Raw genomic sequence first — 13,534 nt, forward strand, 5'->3', positions numbered from 1 at the left:
GAGCACTGTACTGAGCGCTCGGGAGAGGACAGTAGAGCAATAAACAGGCACATTCCCGGTGTCTCTCACCTGCCCTCGTGTCAGGGCCTGTCTTACTCCCCTGGGTGTGGGGGTGTAAACGGAGAGAGTGAATGAAAGAGACAGAGAAGGAGAGTGAATGAGAGAAAGAGACAGAGAGAGGGAGTGAGACAGAGGGAGCGAAAGAAAGAGGGAGTGAGAGAGAGAGCAAAACTCCTCAGTTTTCCTCCCCCCGAGAAAAGTGTAACCAGACAGAACGGATCCAGAAAAAGAGTTCAGTCGTCGCCCAAATTAGAGAATCTTTTCCCTCGTTAACCAGTGGCCCGAGAGGATCTGACAGAGAGAGAGCATTTCCCAGAAGCCGAGATAGCGCTCAAGCGCGCCGGTCGGAAAACGGGGGTGGGAAACTCGGGGGAACTTCACCTCAAACATCCAGCCGTGCACAGAAAAGAGAAAAAAAAGTCTCACCGGAGTGACAGCGGGCATTTCTGGCTCGTTGGCGACAAGGGCGGGCAGTTCTGTGGGGGAACATTCTTGGCAGAAAGGAAAAGGAGAACAGAACACCGGGACATCGTTATCGTCTTCATTCATTCAAAACACAAGTGACCCCAGGCCAAACACGGTCCCGGCTAGGCGGCCTGCGTGGAGTATTTAGTCTAAAGTCATAATTGAGGGAACTATAATTGGAAGTCGAAGACTCCGGTTTTGAAATTCTGGTCCGTGGCACGGCCACGTCTGGTTCTCCTCCCTCTCCTTCGCGGGTCCCCATCCCGTTCTATAAACTGCGATCTTCCTAGCGCTCGAATCGGTCCGTCCTCGTATCCCGGCTCGCGGTTTAGCCCCGATAAATTGATTCGAGAATTCTCCGAAGGGAAGAAGCAAATACATCTGTAATTCTCGTACCGCTAGCAGTGCTGACGGTATATATGAAGCGCTTACTATGTGCCAAGCACTGTTCTAAGCGCTGGGGGGAGATCCGAGGTCTTCAGGCTGTCCCACGTGGGGCTCCCGGTCTCAATGCCCATTTTACAGACGAGGTCGCCGAGGCACCGAGAAGTCAAGTGACTTGCCCGGAGTCACTCGGCTGGCCCGTGGCGGAGCCGGGATTAGAACCCATGACCCCCGACTCCCAAGGCCGGGCTCTTCCCACTAAGCCAGGCTGTATCCACCCCAGCGCTTAGGGTCTGGCACACAGTAAGCGCTCAACGGATACCCCGGGCGTTATCATTCGCCCCGCGCCCAAGTAAGGGCTCGCCCAGGACCCCTCGCTGGGCACGTAGTAAACCGCTTTGCACATAGTAGGTGCTCGATAAATACGATCGAATGATGATGGGTAGCAAGGTTTCCGGAAGAAGGGTTGTCCCGGGAAGCAGCCCGAGAGAGGTCAGCCCTCAGGGAACGGTGTCCTTGACGGAGATCGGTGCAGTTTTTACGGCTCCCAGGCCTCCCGGCTGTAAAACTGCCGCCCGAGATGCCGTCCGAATTTGGGGCAGCTTTTTAAGTGGGAAGTGCGTGTGTGCGTATGAGAGCGGGTTTTGGTTCAACTTTTGCAAGGACCTCCTTCCTGCGTTTCTGAGAAGGGGAGGGGCGGGGGTCTGCGGGGAGGAGGGGGCAGAAGGGGCCGGCGAAGAATGTGGAACCGTCTTCCTTGGACGGAGGGCGAAGAAAACAAGAGGCGTGCTCCTCAGCGCCGGCGGGCTCCGGCAGGGGCCGGACGTCGGCCTCCCCCCGCCTCCTCGAACCGCCTCCCCGTCAAGAGGGCTAAAGTTCAGCTTTTATGATGTTCTCACTGAGGGCCCGTGGGAATCGAGGCCTCATTCCTTCTCCCGGGGTCGTGCGAGTCCAAAGGACGGGGGGCGGGGGGGACCCCGGGGGCCGAGCGCTCCGAGCCGGGGCGAGAGCGGGCCGGCGTCGGGGGAGGACGCCCCCGTCTAGTTTCGGGAAGGGGTCTGGATCCGGGCCCTCGGGGCGGTCGCCCGGGCCAGGCCCCCCGGACCCTCGACTCCTCACCCCTCGAGTAGCTCGAAGCTCTTCTGCGAGGTCCCGGGCCGAAATGGTCTCCCCGGGCGGGCCCCACTCCGGGGAGATGAAAGCGGGGGTGGGGGGGGGCTCCGCGGGAAGCCCGTCTGGCGTCTCCGCCGTTGACCCCCCCCGACCCTCCGACCGAAACGGCCTCCGTCCCCTCGGCCCGCGTGCCGCCGAGACCCCCGGGACCGCGCCCGCCCGGACCCCCTCGACTCCTCGGCTTAGAATTTTCCCTTCGGTCCCCCGGGATCGGCGACGGGTTCCTCGGTCCCAGCGCCCCTCCCGCCCGGAGCCGGGCAGACGTCCGAGCCGACGGCGCTTTCCCGGGCCCATCCCCGCTCCTCAAGACCCTCCGGTGGTCACCCGCCCAGCTCCGCGTCGAACGGAAAGACCTCACCGTCCACTTTGAGGCCCTCCGTCGCCTCGCCCCCTCCTACCTCCCCTCGCTGCTCTCCTCCTCCACCCCGGCCCGCACACTTCGCTCCTCCGAGGCCAACCTTCTCCCCGGTCCTCCGTCTCGTCTGTCTCGCCGCCGACCTCTCGCCCACGTCCCGCCTCCGGCCTGGAACGCCCTCCCTCCTCGTATCTGACGGACGACGAAAGCCTCATTGAGAGCCCGTCTCCTCCAAGAGGCCTTCCCCGACTTAGCCCTCGTTAAGCAGTTAGTACGGCGCTTAGTACAGCGCTGTGCACGCGGTGAGCGCTCGATAAATACGACTGAATGAATACTCTGCGCGCAGTGTCCCCCGTGTTCAGCTTGGTACAGTGCCTGGCACTTAGGGTGTGCTTAACAGATACGCTTCTATCATTTTCAGTGTTTAGCGGGCACTCGTGGCCTAGTGGATACAGCCCGGGCCCGGGAGTCAGGAGGACCCGGGTTCTAATCCACATCCGTCCCTTGTCCGCCGCGTGACCTCGGGCTAGTCACTTCGCTTCTCTGGGCCTCGGTTACCTCGTCTGTAAAGTGGGGATTAAGACTGTGAGCCCCGTGACTGCGTCCGGCCTGACTGGCCTGTATCTACCCCAGCCCTTAGACCAGTGCCTGGTACGTAGTGAGTATTTAACAGATGCCATAAAAAACGAACAGACAGAGAAAGAAAGAGCGTTTCTGCAACTCTTCTTCGGGGCTGTCAGCTCGGTTTCCTTTCTTCCCCTCAAATGCCCGTCGGTTTCGGTAACGTCGGTCGGATTTGGGTTTCGCACGGAGGACGGATTGGGAGTATTTGGGATTTTCCGGTTGCGCCTCTGCGTTCATCCCTCGTCGGCCCCCTTTCCGTGCAAAAGGTGACGGGGGAGCGGCGACGGCGGAGAAAGGCTCTTCTCCTCCGCTCCCCAGAACCCTCTGGAAACGTTTCCCTACCGAGACGTCAACTTAACACCGGAGCGGTTTTCCGAAAAGCCGCCTCTTCCCCTGACGGACCCGCCAATTTAGTGTAACCCGAGTTCAGCCCGTTCAAAGCTTTCGCATTTAAACCGGAGCCTTCCTTGGGAATTTGGGAGACCTCGTAGACAGAATTCAAACAATTTCTCAGCAGTGAGAGAGCAGGCGGAGGGCTCTACAACAGATGTAATCACTCAAGCCAAACTACATTTGGCCTGGCTGAGCTATTCTCTCACTTCCCCCCCGCCCCCCCTTTTCATCCAACCTCTGGTCTTCTCCCCCCCGTCTCCCCTCCGCTCTTTCTCCCCCTCACCCCGTCTCTCTCTTCCCCTGTCTCTCTCTCCCCTTTTGTCTCTCCCTCTCTCCCCCCTTTCTCATTTCCTCTCTCCCTCTCTCTACCCCTTCTCCTTCTCTCTCCATCTCTCCCTCCCTCCCTCATGCACTCTGTCTCCATCTTTCTCCCACTGTCTCTCCCTCTCTTCCCCTTTCCCCCTCCCACTTTCTCCCCCCATCTACCATCATCTCCTTGTCCCCTCTCCCCCGTCTCCCCTTCTCGCTTCCTCGTTCCCTCGTTCCCTTCTCTCCCCGACCCTCGCTCCGTCGCCCCTTTTCTCCCCATCTCCCTTTCTCGTTCCCTCTTTCCCCCCCTTCCTCCCACCATCTCTCCCCCTTCCCCCTTCCTCTTCCCCCTCACGCCCTCACCCCCTCACTCCCTCACCCCCTTTCTCCCCGTCTCCCTTTGTCTCTCTCCCTCTCCTCTCTTCTCTCTCCCTCTTTCTCCCTCTCTTCCTCCTCCCCCTTCCTCTTTCTCCCCCTCTTGCTCCCTCACTCCCTATCTCCCCCGACCCTCTTTCTCCCTTTCTCACTCTCGCTTCCCCCCCTTCTCTCCCCTCATCTCTCCCCCCGACTTTGTCCCCTTCTCTCCCCAAGATTCCCTCTTTCCCCCTCTCCCTTCTCTCTCTCTCCATCTCTCCCTCTCTCAGCCTCTCCGCTCAGACACCGACCACCTTCTGGAGTAAAGAGTAGCCGCTCGGCCACTTCCGGAGCAAACAGCGAATCAGAAAGAAAGAAGGGGGCCTTTCGGCATCCGAAAATTCCTGGCCCCTCACTTCCTAGAATTAAACCCGTCTGAACCCCGGCCAGGTCCGAGACAATGCCTGGGGTTTCCATTCCGTTCCTCGGATGGAACGCTCGGCTACGTGCTCCAAGTGGGAAAACAGATTCGACGTCACCGTGAGGAGGAGGAGGAGAAATACGGTTTCTCCCATGGATCGGTCCCTTCCTCGCCCGCGTCGCGTTCCTCTCGCGGCCCCCCGCCCCGGAGCTGAAGTATTTTGCTTTCCCAGCCTGGAGCCCGGGGTCAGTTTTGCAGCCCGGGACAATGCGTTGTGATTAATCAAGCCCCGGAGAGCCTAGCGACTGTGGGTTCAGGGCGAGGCCTCCTTCCCAGTGATTGAAAATGAATGGGAGGCCGTTTTTGAAGTGCTGCGCAGAGAGTGTCTGCGCTTGACCTAGGTGAAATCTAGAGCCACCGGAGGTTCAGGCGACTCCTGCCCTCCCCAGACCCTCATTTTGGGGCGGGCTGGAGGGAAGACCCCGGGACCCTGGATGTGATTTCTGTTGGAGCATTACAGTAATTATGATGATAACCGTGGTGCCCGTCACCGTGCGGAAGAAGGCGATGGCAACCACTTCTGTATTCTTTACCGGGAAAACCCTTCGGGATCCACTACCGGAACGATCGCGGATGGAAGCAGCGTGGCTCAGTGGGAAGAGCCCGGGCCTGGGAGTCGGAGGTCATGGGTTCAAATCCCGGCTCCGCCACTCGTCGGCTGCGGGACCGTGGGCGAGTCGCTTCACTTCTCTTTGCCTCGGTGACCTCATCTGGGAAATGGGGATGGAGACCGAGCTTCACGTGGGCCAACCTGATCGCCCTGCATCCACCCCAGCGCTTTGAACAGCGCTGGGCACGTAGTAAGCGCTTAACGAACACCAACATTATCATTCTTATGGAAGCGGGGGGTTCCGGGAGAGATGAGCGCATGGCGTCGCTGTGGGCCGGAGACGACTCGACAGCGCGAGACGAGACGAGGCTTGTTAAAGCCTTTACTCTGTGTCAAGCACCGTTCTGAGCGCTGGGGGAGAGGCAGGTTAATCGGGTGGGACACGGTCCCTGTCCGCCGTAGGGCTCACAGTCTTAATCCCCATTTTACAGATGAGGGGATGAGGCCTAGAAAAGCGAAGGTCACCCGACAGACGGGTGGCAGAAGCGGAATTAGAACCCAGATCCTCCCGACTCCCAGGCCCTTGCCCTACCCGCCTGGCGCCGCTGCTTCTCCCTAAGCCAGGCCGCTTTTCGTCCATCACGGGATAATCACTGGGCGCTCGCCATGCCCAGCATTTCCCCCCGACTGTTGTTAATAATGGTCGTGGGTAGCGAGTGTGTCTGTTGATTGTTCTGTCGTCCTCTCCCAAGCGCTTGGTACAGTGCTCCGCACACAGTGAGCGCTCAAGAAATACCGTAAGCCCGTCAAAGGGCAGGGACCGTCTCTATCTGTTACCGATTTGTCCGTTCCAAACGCTTAGTACGGTGCTCTGCAGACAGTAAGCGCTCAAGAAATACGATTGAATGACAGAATAATAGCATCATTCTTGCTTCTCTTTAGCGCTCTCGATTCTATTGCTGCTGTTCTCGTCCGTCCGCCTCCCCCGATTAGACCGTAAGCCCGTCCGAGGGCAGGGACCGTCTCTATCTGTTACCGATTTGCCCGTTCCAAGCGCTTGGTACGGTGCCCTGCGCATAGGAAGCGCTCAAGAAATCCGATTGAACGACAGAATAACGGCATCATTCGGGTCCCATCGCCTCCAGGAGGCCTGCCCCGATGACGCCCTCCGTTCCCCGCTCCCTCTCCCGTCTCCCCCGTCTGCCGCTTGGATCCGTGACCTTTGGGCGTTTGATGCTCCCCCGACACCCTCCGCCCGCGGCACTTTCGGTCGGTAGTATGTATTGAGCGCTTACTATGTGCAGAGCACCGTACCAAGCGCTTGGAGTGGACAAATCGCGTGTGCCACCTGTGTCCGTATCTTTAAATTGGGTGTTAGAAATCGTCGCTTAACGTCTGGCTCCCCGTCTAGACCGTGAGCTTGTCGTGGACGGGGAAGGTGTCGGCCCCCTCTGTCGCGTACTGGACTCTCCCGAGCGCTTAGTACAGCGCTCCGCGCATGGTGAGTGCTCGGTGCCCTCCCTCCTCCAGAGCGGAAAGAGCCCGGGCGTGGGAGTCCGCGGTCGTGGGTTCGAATCCCGGCTCCGCCGCTTGTCAGCTGTGCGACCGTGGGCGAGTCCCTCGACTTCTCTGCGCCTCAGTGACCTCATGTGGAAAATGGGGGTTAAGACCGTGAGCCCCACCTGGGACAACCTGATGACCTTGTATCCCCCCCAGCGCTCAGAACAGCGCTCGGCACGTGGTAGGCGCTTAACGAATGCCATTCGTAGTAATATTAATAATCAGGCCGGCTCTGCGGCTACTCTTGGGCACTCGTTCCTTTGTCTCTCCGGGCCTCGGGTTCCTCGTCTGGAAAATGGGTATGACAAAGCCCGCCTCTTCCCGCCCCCCCTAAAACGAGGGTGGTTTAGGTGTCAGCGCCTTGGAGAAATACGAGGGCTCTGCAGGTACCCGGGATTCTGTTTATTATTCTGCTGCCAGGCTGTATTTCCTTGCCTTATGATATAATGTTGGTGTTTGTTAAGCGCCTACTGCGTGCAGAGCGCCGTTCTAAGCGCCGGGGTAGATAGGGGGGTCATCGGGTCGTCCCACGTGAGGCTCCCGGTTAATCCCCGTTTGCCAGACCAGGTCACTGAGGCCCAGTGAAGCGAAGTGACCCGCCCGCAGCCGACGGGCGGCAGCGCCGGGAGTCGAATTCATGACCTCTGACTCCGAAGCCCGGGCCCTTTCCACCGAGCCACGCCGCCTAATGGTCCCCGGACCCAAGCCGCACAGTTGGCGATCGGTCGATCGATCGTATGCAGAGCCCTGGGCCGGGCGCTTTGGAGAGACCGGTGTCAGAGAGCCGGTAGACCCGTTCCCGGCCCCAGACAGCTCCCGGTTGAGGCACTGGGAGACTGGTCGGTCAAGGGGACGGTCTGAGCGCCTACCGCGAGAGGCGGCGTGGCTCAGTGGAAAGAGCACGGGCTTTGGAGTCAGAGGTCATGAGTTCCAGCTCTGCCACTTGTCAGCTGCGGGACTGTGGGCGAGTCGCTTCACTTCTCTGGGCCTCGGTTCCCTCATCTGGAAAATGGGGATTAAGACCGCGAGCCCCGCGTGGGCCAACCCGATTCCCCCGCGTCTCCCCCGGCGCTTAGAACGGCGCTCCGCACATAGTAAGCGCTCAGCGGATACCAACGTTATGATTACCGTGTGCAGAGCGCTGGACTGAAAGCTAAGTCCGGTGTAAAAGAGTCGGGCGATGTGTCCCCTGTCCGCACCGAGCTTAGAGTCTTGAGGGGGGGGAAAGGACATTAATAGAAATCGGTAAGAGACACGTAACTGCTGCGGGGTTGAGGGAGGGGTGAAGAAAGGGAACGAATTCAAGTCCCAGGGCGACGCAGACGGGAGTGGAAGAAGAGGGAAGGAGAGCCTAATCGGGGAAAGCGTCTCGGAGGAGACGGGCCTTCGACTAAGGCTCCGAAAGTGAGGGGAGTCATTGGATGTCGGATTTGAAGAGGGAGGGCGTTGCGGGCCGGAGGCGGGAGCTGGGCGGGAGGTCGGTGGCGAGGCGGACGAGCCGGAGGCCCGGTGAGAAGGTTGGCATTAGAGGAGCGGAGCGTGCGGGCCGGCTTTCGGGGGGAACGTAGTTGCCATCGTTTTTACGAGACGTCCTTCCCCTCGACTCTGTTTATCGCCATCGTCCTCGTCGGTCCGGCTCCCCCGATCGGACCGCGAGCCCGTCGGGCGGCAGGGACCGCCTCCGTCCGTTGCCGACTCGTTCGTTCCAAGCGCTCGGTACGGTGCTCTGCACGTAGTAAGCGCTCGATAAATACTGTTGAATGAATGAGTTGAAAGTGAAGTGAGGTAGGAGGGGGCGAGATTCATTCAATAGTGTTTCTCGAGCGCTTACTCTGCGCAGAGCACTGTACCGAGCGCTTGGAACGGACAGATCGGCAACAGATAGAGACGGTCCCTGCCCTTTGACGGGCGCACGGTCTAATGAAGATCTAGATGATCTGGTGGCCCGCAGGCCTGCCGCCTCTTTGCTAACTCCTACACTGATTCCGTTTATCCCACTGATGTAGATTAATTCAGTAATTATCGCAGCACGCTCCCCCGAGCACTTCGTACAGTGCTCCGCACCCAGTAGAACAACGTGGCCCAGTGGGAAGAGCGCAGGCCTGGGAGGCGGAGGACCCGGGTTGTAATGCCGGCTCCGTCGCGCGCCCGCTGTGTGACCCTGGGCAAGTCGCTTCACTTCCTTTGGGCCTCCTTTCCCCCTTCCGTAAAATGGGGATCCGGAACGTGCTTTCCCTTCTACTTGTCACTCCGCCACTCGTCGGCTGCGTGACTGCGGGCAAGTCACTTCACTTCTCTGTGCCTCGGTTCCCTCATCTGTAAAATGGGGATGAAGACCGGGAGCCCCACATGGGACGACCTGATTCCCCGGTGTCTGCCCCAGCGCTTAGAACAGTGCTCGGCGCATAGTAAGCGCTTAACAAATACCACCGTCATCCTTATCGTCACATTCGACTGAGAGCTCCGCGTGGGACCAGACTTGGATCTTTTCATGCTTGGCACATGATAAGATGCTTAATAAATCCTATCGTCGTCATTATTATTACTTCAAATTATGAGGCCGAGAGGTCCTGTCACGGGACGGGGTGGAGTGAACTTTTCTGTTTGATTCCAGGACTCTGGCGCAAGAGCATTTCATTTTCACTCGTTCAGTCGTCTTTGCGGGGCGCTTACCCTGTGCAGAGCACCGTACCAGGCGATTGGAAGAGTCCACTCTAACAAGAGGCCCACCCATTCCCTACCCACAACGGGTTTACAGTCTAGAAGGGGGAGCCAGCCACTAATAGAAATAAATCCATCACGAAGGTCAAGTCAAACTGTCTTCTGTTCCGTGGGATTGAGGAAGGGCTGGGTGTTGGCCAAGTAGAATAGCAGTAATAATAATCACGGCATTTGCCAAGCGCTTGCTATGTGCCAAGCACCGTTCTAAGCGCTGGGGTAGAAACGAGGTAATCAGGTGGTCCCCCGGGGGGCCCACAGTCTTCATCCCCATTTTGCAGATGAGGTAACCGAGGCACAGAGATGTTACGTGACTTGCCCAGAATCACACAGCGGACAAGTGGCGGAGCTGGGATTGGAACCCGTGACCTCTGACTCCCAGGCCCGGGCTCTTGCCCCTGAGCCACCCTGCTTCTCATAGAAGCCCGGCCCGTGCATTTACAACACCTTTGCCTCCTAAACTCCCACAGGGTCGAACCTCTGCGCCCTGTTAATCGTCCCGTTTCCCCCCACCTAGAAATGAGACTGCTGCCTTCCTCCCTAGGAATCCCGGCTCGCTCCAAACCCGCAAACCCAGGAATCCTCAAACCGAGGGGTGCGGGCCGGGTGATTCTCAAACTTTGCGGTTGGCGGAGGCCGGGGGCGGGGTGTCCCCCAGAACCTACAGTGGACACGCAGAGAGGTCAGGGAGCGTCCTTAAACGCTCACTGCAGCCGGACGCCTGGAAAGCCCAGTCCATTTCCAGCACTGACCTTTTTATTTTATGCTATTTGTTAAGCACTTAGCCTCGTGCCCGGGCCCGTACTGAGTGCCGGAGTCCGAGGCGAGCTAATCGGGTGGGACACGGTCCCTGTCCCACGTGGGGCTCACGGTCTTAATCCCCTTTTCTCCCATAAAACACCGACACGCAAAAAATGCCCGGGTTGACTGATAAAATTACACCGGGGGTTCTATCTGCTGCATCCTTCCTGATCTTTTCTCAGCCCCGTCTCCGTCTCGCTCTTTCCCTCTCTCCTTTTCTTCCCTCTCTTTCTCCCCTTCTGGGTCGCTTTCTCCCTCCCACCCCCCAGCGCACAAATTGCCTCTTAAAAACCCCCACCTTTTCATATTTGGAGCTGCGCTTTCCACTTGGGACACTGTAGTTTCATCCAATTTTTGTTTCTCCTCACCGTGGTGGCTTAGCGCCACAAAGAGAGAAGCAGCCCGGTATAGCGGATAGACCCCGGGCCCGGGAGTCAGAGGGTCTTGGGTTCTGATCCCGGCGCGGCCACTCGTCTGCCGTGAGACCGTGGGCAAAGGGACTTCAAATTTACGGTCTGTAAAATGGGGACTGAGGACCGTGAGCCCTCTGGGGGACAGGGACCGTGTCCAACCCGGATTGCTTCTGTCCGCCCCAGCGCTCGGCACGGTACCGGGCGCGTAGTAAGCGCCCGGCAAGTACCTCAGTTATTTTTGTCGTCGTTACGGGGACCTCACAGCGACGGGTTAACGAGGCGATGGGTGAGAAGATCCACTTTTTCTGGCCTGGCTTCTTATACATCATTTCAGATAACCTCCGCCTCCCGTTGCCGAAATCTCCCAGCTTTCGCAAATGTCCAATAACTTGCTTATCTCGTTCGTTCAGATAAGCACCTCTCGGCATCCTGTTTCTCTTATGTCATACGAACAGGAAAGGAGTAATTGTTGGAGATGTGCGTCAGCCGGCCCCGTAACCAGGGAGAGCCCCCGAGTCCTCCCCGTTTACTCTCGAAACCGGAGCGGGCCGGCTTGACCGTCCCCTGGACTGGAAGCTCGTCGTGGGCGGGACACGTGTCCGCCGCCCCCGGTGCTTCGGACCGTCCCGAGCGCTTCGCGCAGGGAGCGCTCAGTAAACCCGACCGATCGATTAATCGATTGCCCAGCCCCGTAGCAAGCTCTGGGGTGGGGGGGCGTTAAAAGATATTCAGACCTGACACGGATCCCGTCCCACGTGCGGCTCCCGGCCTTCTGAGGAGAGGGAACGGGCATCGAGTCCCCACTTTAGAGACGAGGTGACGGAGGCCCGGAGGAAGTGAAGTGACTTGCCCAAGGTCACAGAGCAGGCGAGTGGCGGAGCCGGAGTTAGAACCCGGGTCCTCTGGCTCCCGGGTCGGCGCCCTTTCCGCTAAGCCACGCCGCTCCTCGTGTCTTCTTCTCACGGTATATTTTGATTTAACGAAACGAAAGACGGGCCCCCCCCCCCCCCCTCCCCCCCTTCGCCCCCAGCCGTGTGGCGTTTAATGACTCTTGACACAAAGACAAACCGTTGCGAGATTTTCCTTGGACAGTTTCCCCTCCGGGACTTGACTTCCGACGTTCCCGTCGCGGACGGCACAAGCGGCTTCAATTAGAAGATGGATTTCCTTGCCAAGCGTCTTCAGCAACGATCGGCCAAGTCCCGGGTCGGAGTTTGGCGACGGGAGACCGCCCGGCCCTGTCAGTTGACACCGCGAAGCCCCCCTCCCCGCCCCGGGGGAGCCGCTTCCGTCGGACCCCGAACCCGTCCCGAACGGCTCGGCTGAGAACGGGAGGAGAGAAGGGCTCTCGGACGGGTCTCCGGGCCGGTTTCCCAACTCCGGAGTCCAAATCCGGGGGCTTCCGAGGCCCGGCAGCGGGGCCCCGGCGTGGGGAGGTCGGGAGGAGAGCCGATAAACCGTTGGCCGCTGGGAAGCGGAGGAAAAATCGGTCGCAACTGAAAACGTAAAAATCGTATTCGCTGATGTCGTCGGGCTTATATGGAGCCGGATATGGGACTGAATAGTTCTGTGGTATTCGGTAAGCGCGTAGCGTATCGATTCATTCGTTCGGTCGTATTCATTGAGCACTTACGGCGCGCAAAGCTTTGTACGGACCTCCTGGGAGAGGACAGTATCACGACGGACATACACGGTCCCGACCCACGGCCAGCTTACAGTCTAGAGGCGTCAAACGCTGTTCTGAGTGCTGGGGCAGATACGGAAGAATTGTGCACCTTTGGGGCTCACGGTCCAATTAGGAGGGAGAAGAGGTGTTTAATCCCCAGTTTGCAGCCGAGGAGACCGAAGCACGGAGAAGCGAAGTGATGATAATTAATAATGGCGATATTTGTTAAGGGCTGACTGTGCACCGTGGGAAGCCCTGGGGTAGATAGAAGCGAATCGGGTTGGACACGGTCCCGAAAGCGGCGGCCGTAGTCCCTTTTTTGGGAGCCAGCAACTCACCCCTCGGCGGCGGGATGGGTCGCGCTCAAGGGCCGTGTGGTTTTCTATCTCCGGACATCCCGGGACCTCAACGGGAGAGGGCGACGAGGACCGTTAGCGTCCGGGGCCCAGCCGATTCGACGGCGTATACGTCCTGGGAGCTTTTCCTGGAGTGGTTCAGTAACCATCCTGTCTCCCCCCGCCTTTTAAAACCTTGTATCAACCCATCGCTGGCCTTTTGCGAGCGCTTAATACGCGCAGAGCACTTTTCTGAGCGCTCGGGAGAGGACAGTACCGCAGGATTAGCGGACTCGGTCCCTGCCCCGAGCTTACGGCCTGGAGGGGGAGACAGAGATTCATGTGAATAAATCGTGGCTCAGTGGAAAGAGCTTGGGCTTCGGAGTCAGAGGTCATGGGTTCGATTCCCGGCCCTGCCGCTCGTCGGCCGTGGGACTGTGGGCGAGTCACTTGGCTCCTCGGTGCCTCGGTTCCCTCGTCTGGGAAGTGGGGATTAAAACTGGGACGACCCGATGACCCTGTATCTCCCCCAGCGCTCAGAACGGTGCTCGGCACGTAGTGAGCGCTTAACAGATAGCACCGTTATTAAATGAGTCGTTTATAATAAACGATTGCATTTTATGATATCAGTCCAGTGTGTACTGAGTGTACTAAGCCCTGGGGTAGAGATAAGCTATCCAGGTTAGACACAGTCCCCGTCCCGCACGGGGCTCACGGTCTCCAGCCCCGCTTCGCCGATGAGGGAACGGAGGCTCAGGGAAGTGAAGTGACTCGTCCAAGGTCACGCGGCGGGCGAGGGGTGGAGTCGGGATTGGAACCCGGATCCTCTGGCTCCCGGGCTCTTCCCAGTAGGCCACGCTGCCCTCTCCTGTTCCCGTCCGAGTAGCGCACGG

General features: G+C 58.9%; 1 protein-coding gene across 3 annotated transcripts in view; it reads left to right on the plus strand.

The window, feature by feature from the left end:
• EXD3 (exonuclease 3'-5' domain containing 3) overlaps nt 1-13,534 on the plus strand; it is a 241,239-nt gene that overhangs the window by 40,074 nt on the left and 187,631 nt on the right. The window lies entirely within an intron of this gene.

Source organism: Ornithorhynchus anatinus, chromosome X4, assembly GCF_004115215.2.
Source record: "Ornithorhynchus anatinus isolate Pmale09 chromosome X4, mOrnAna1.pri.v4, whole genome shotgun sequence".
Lineage (NCBI taxonomy): Eukaryota > Metazoa > Chordata > Mammalia > Monotremata > Ornithorhynchidae > Ornithorhynchus > Ornithorhynchus anatinus.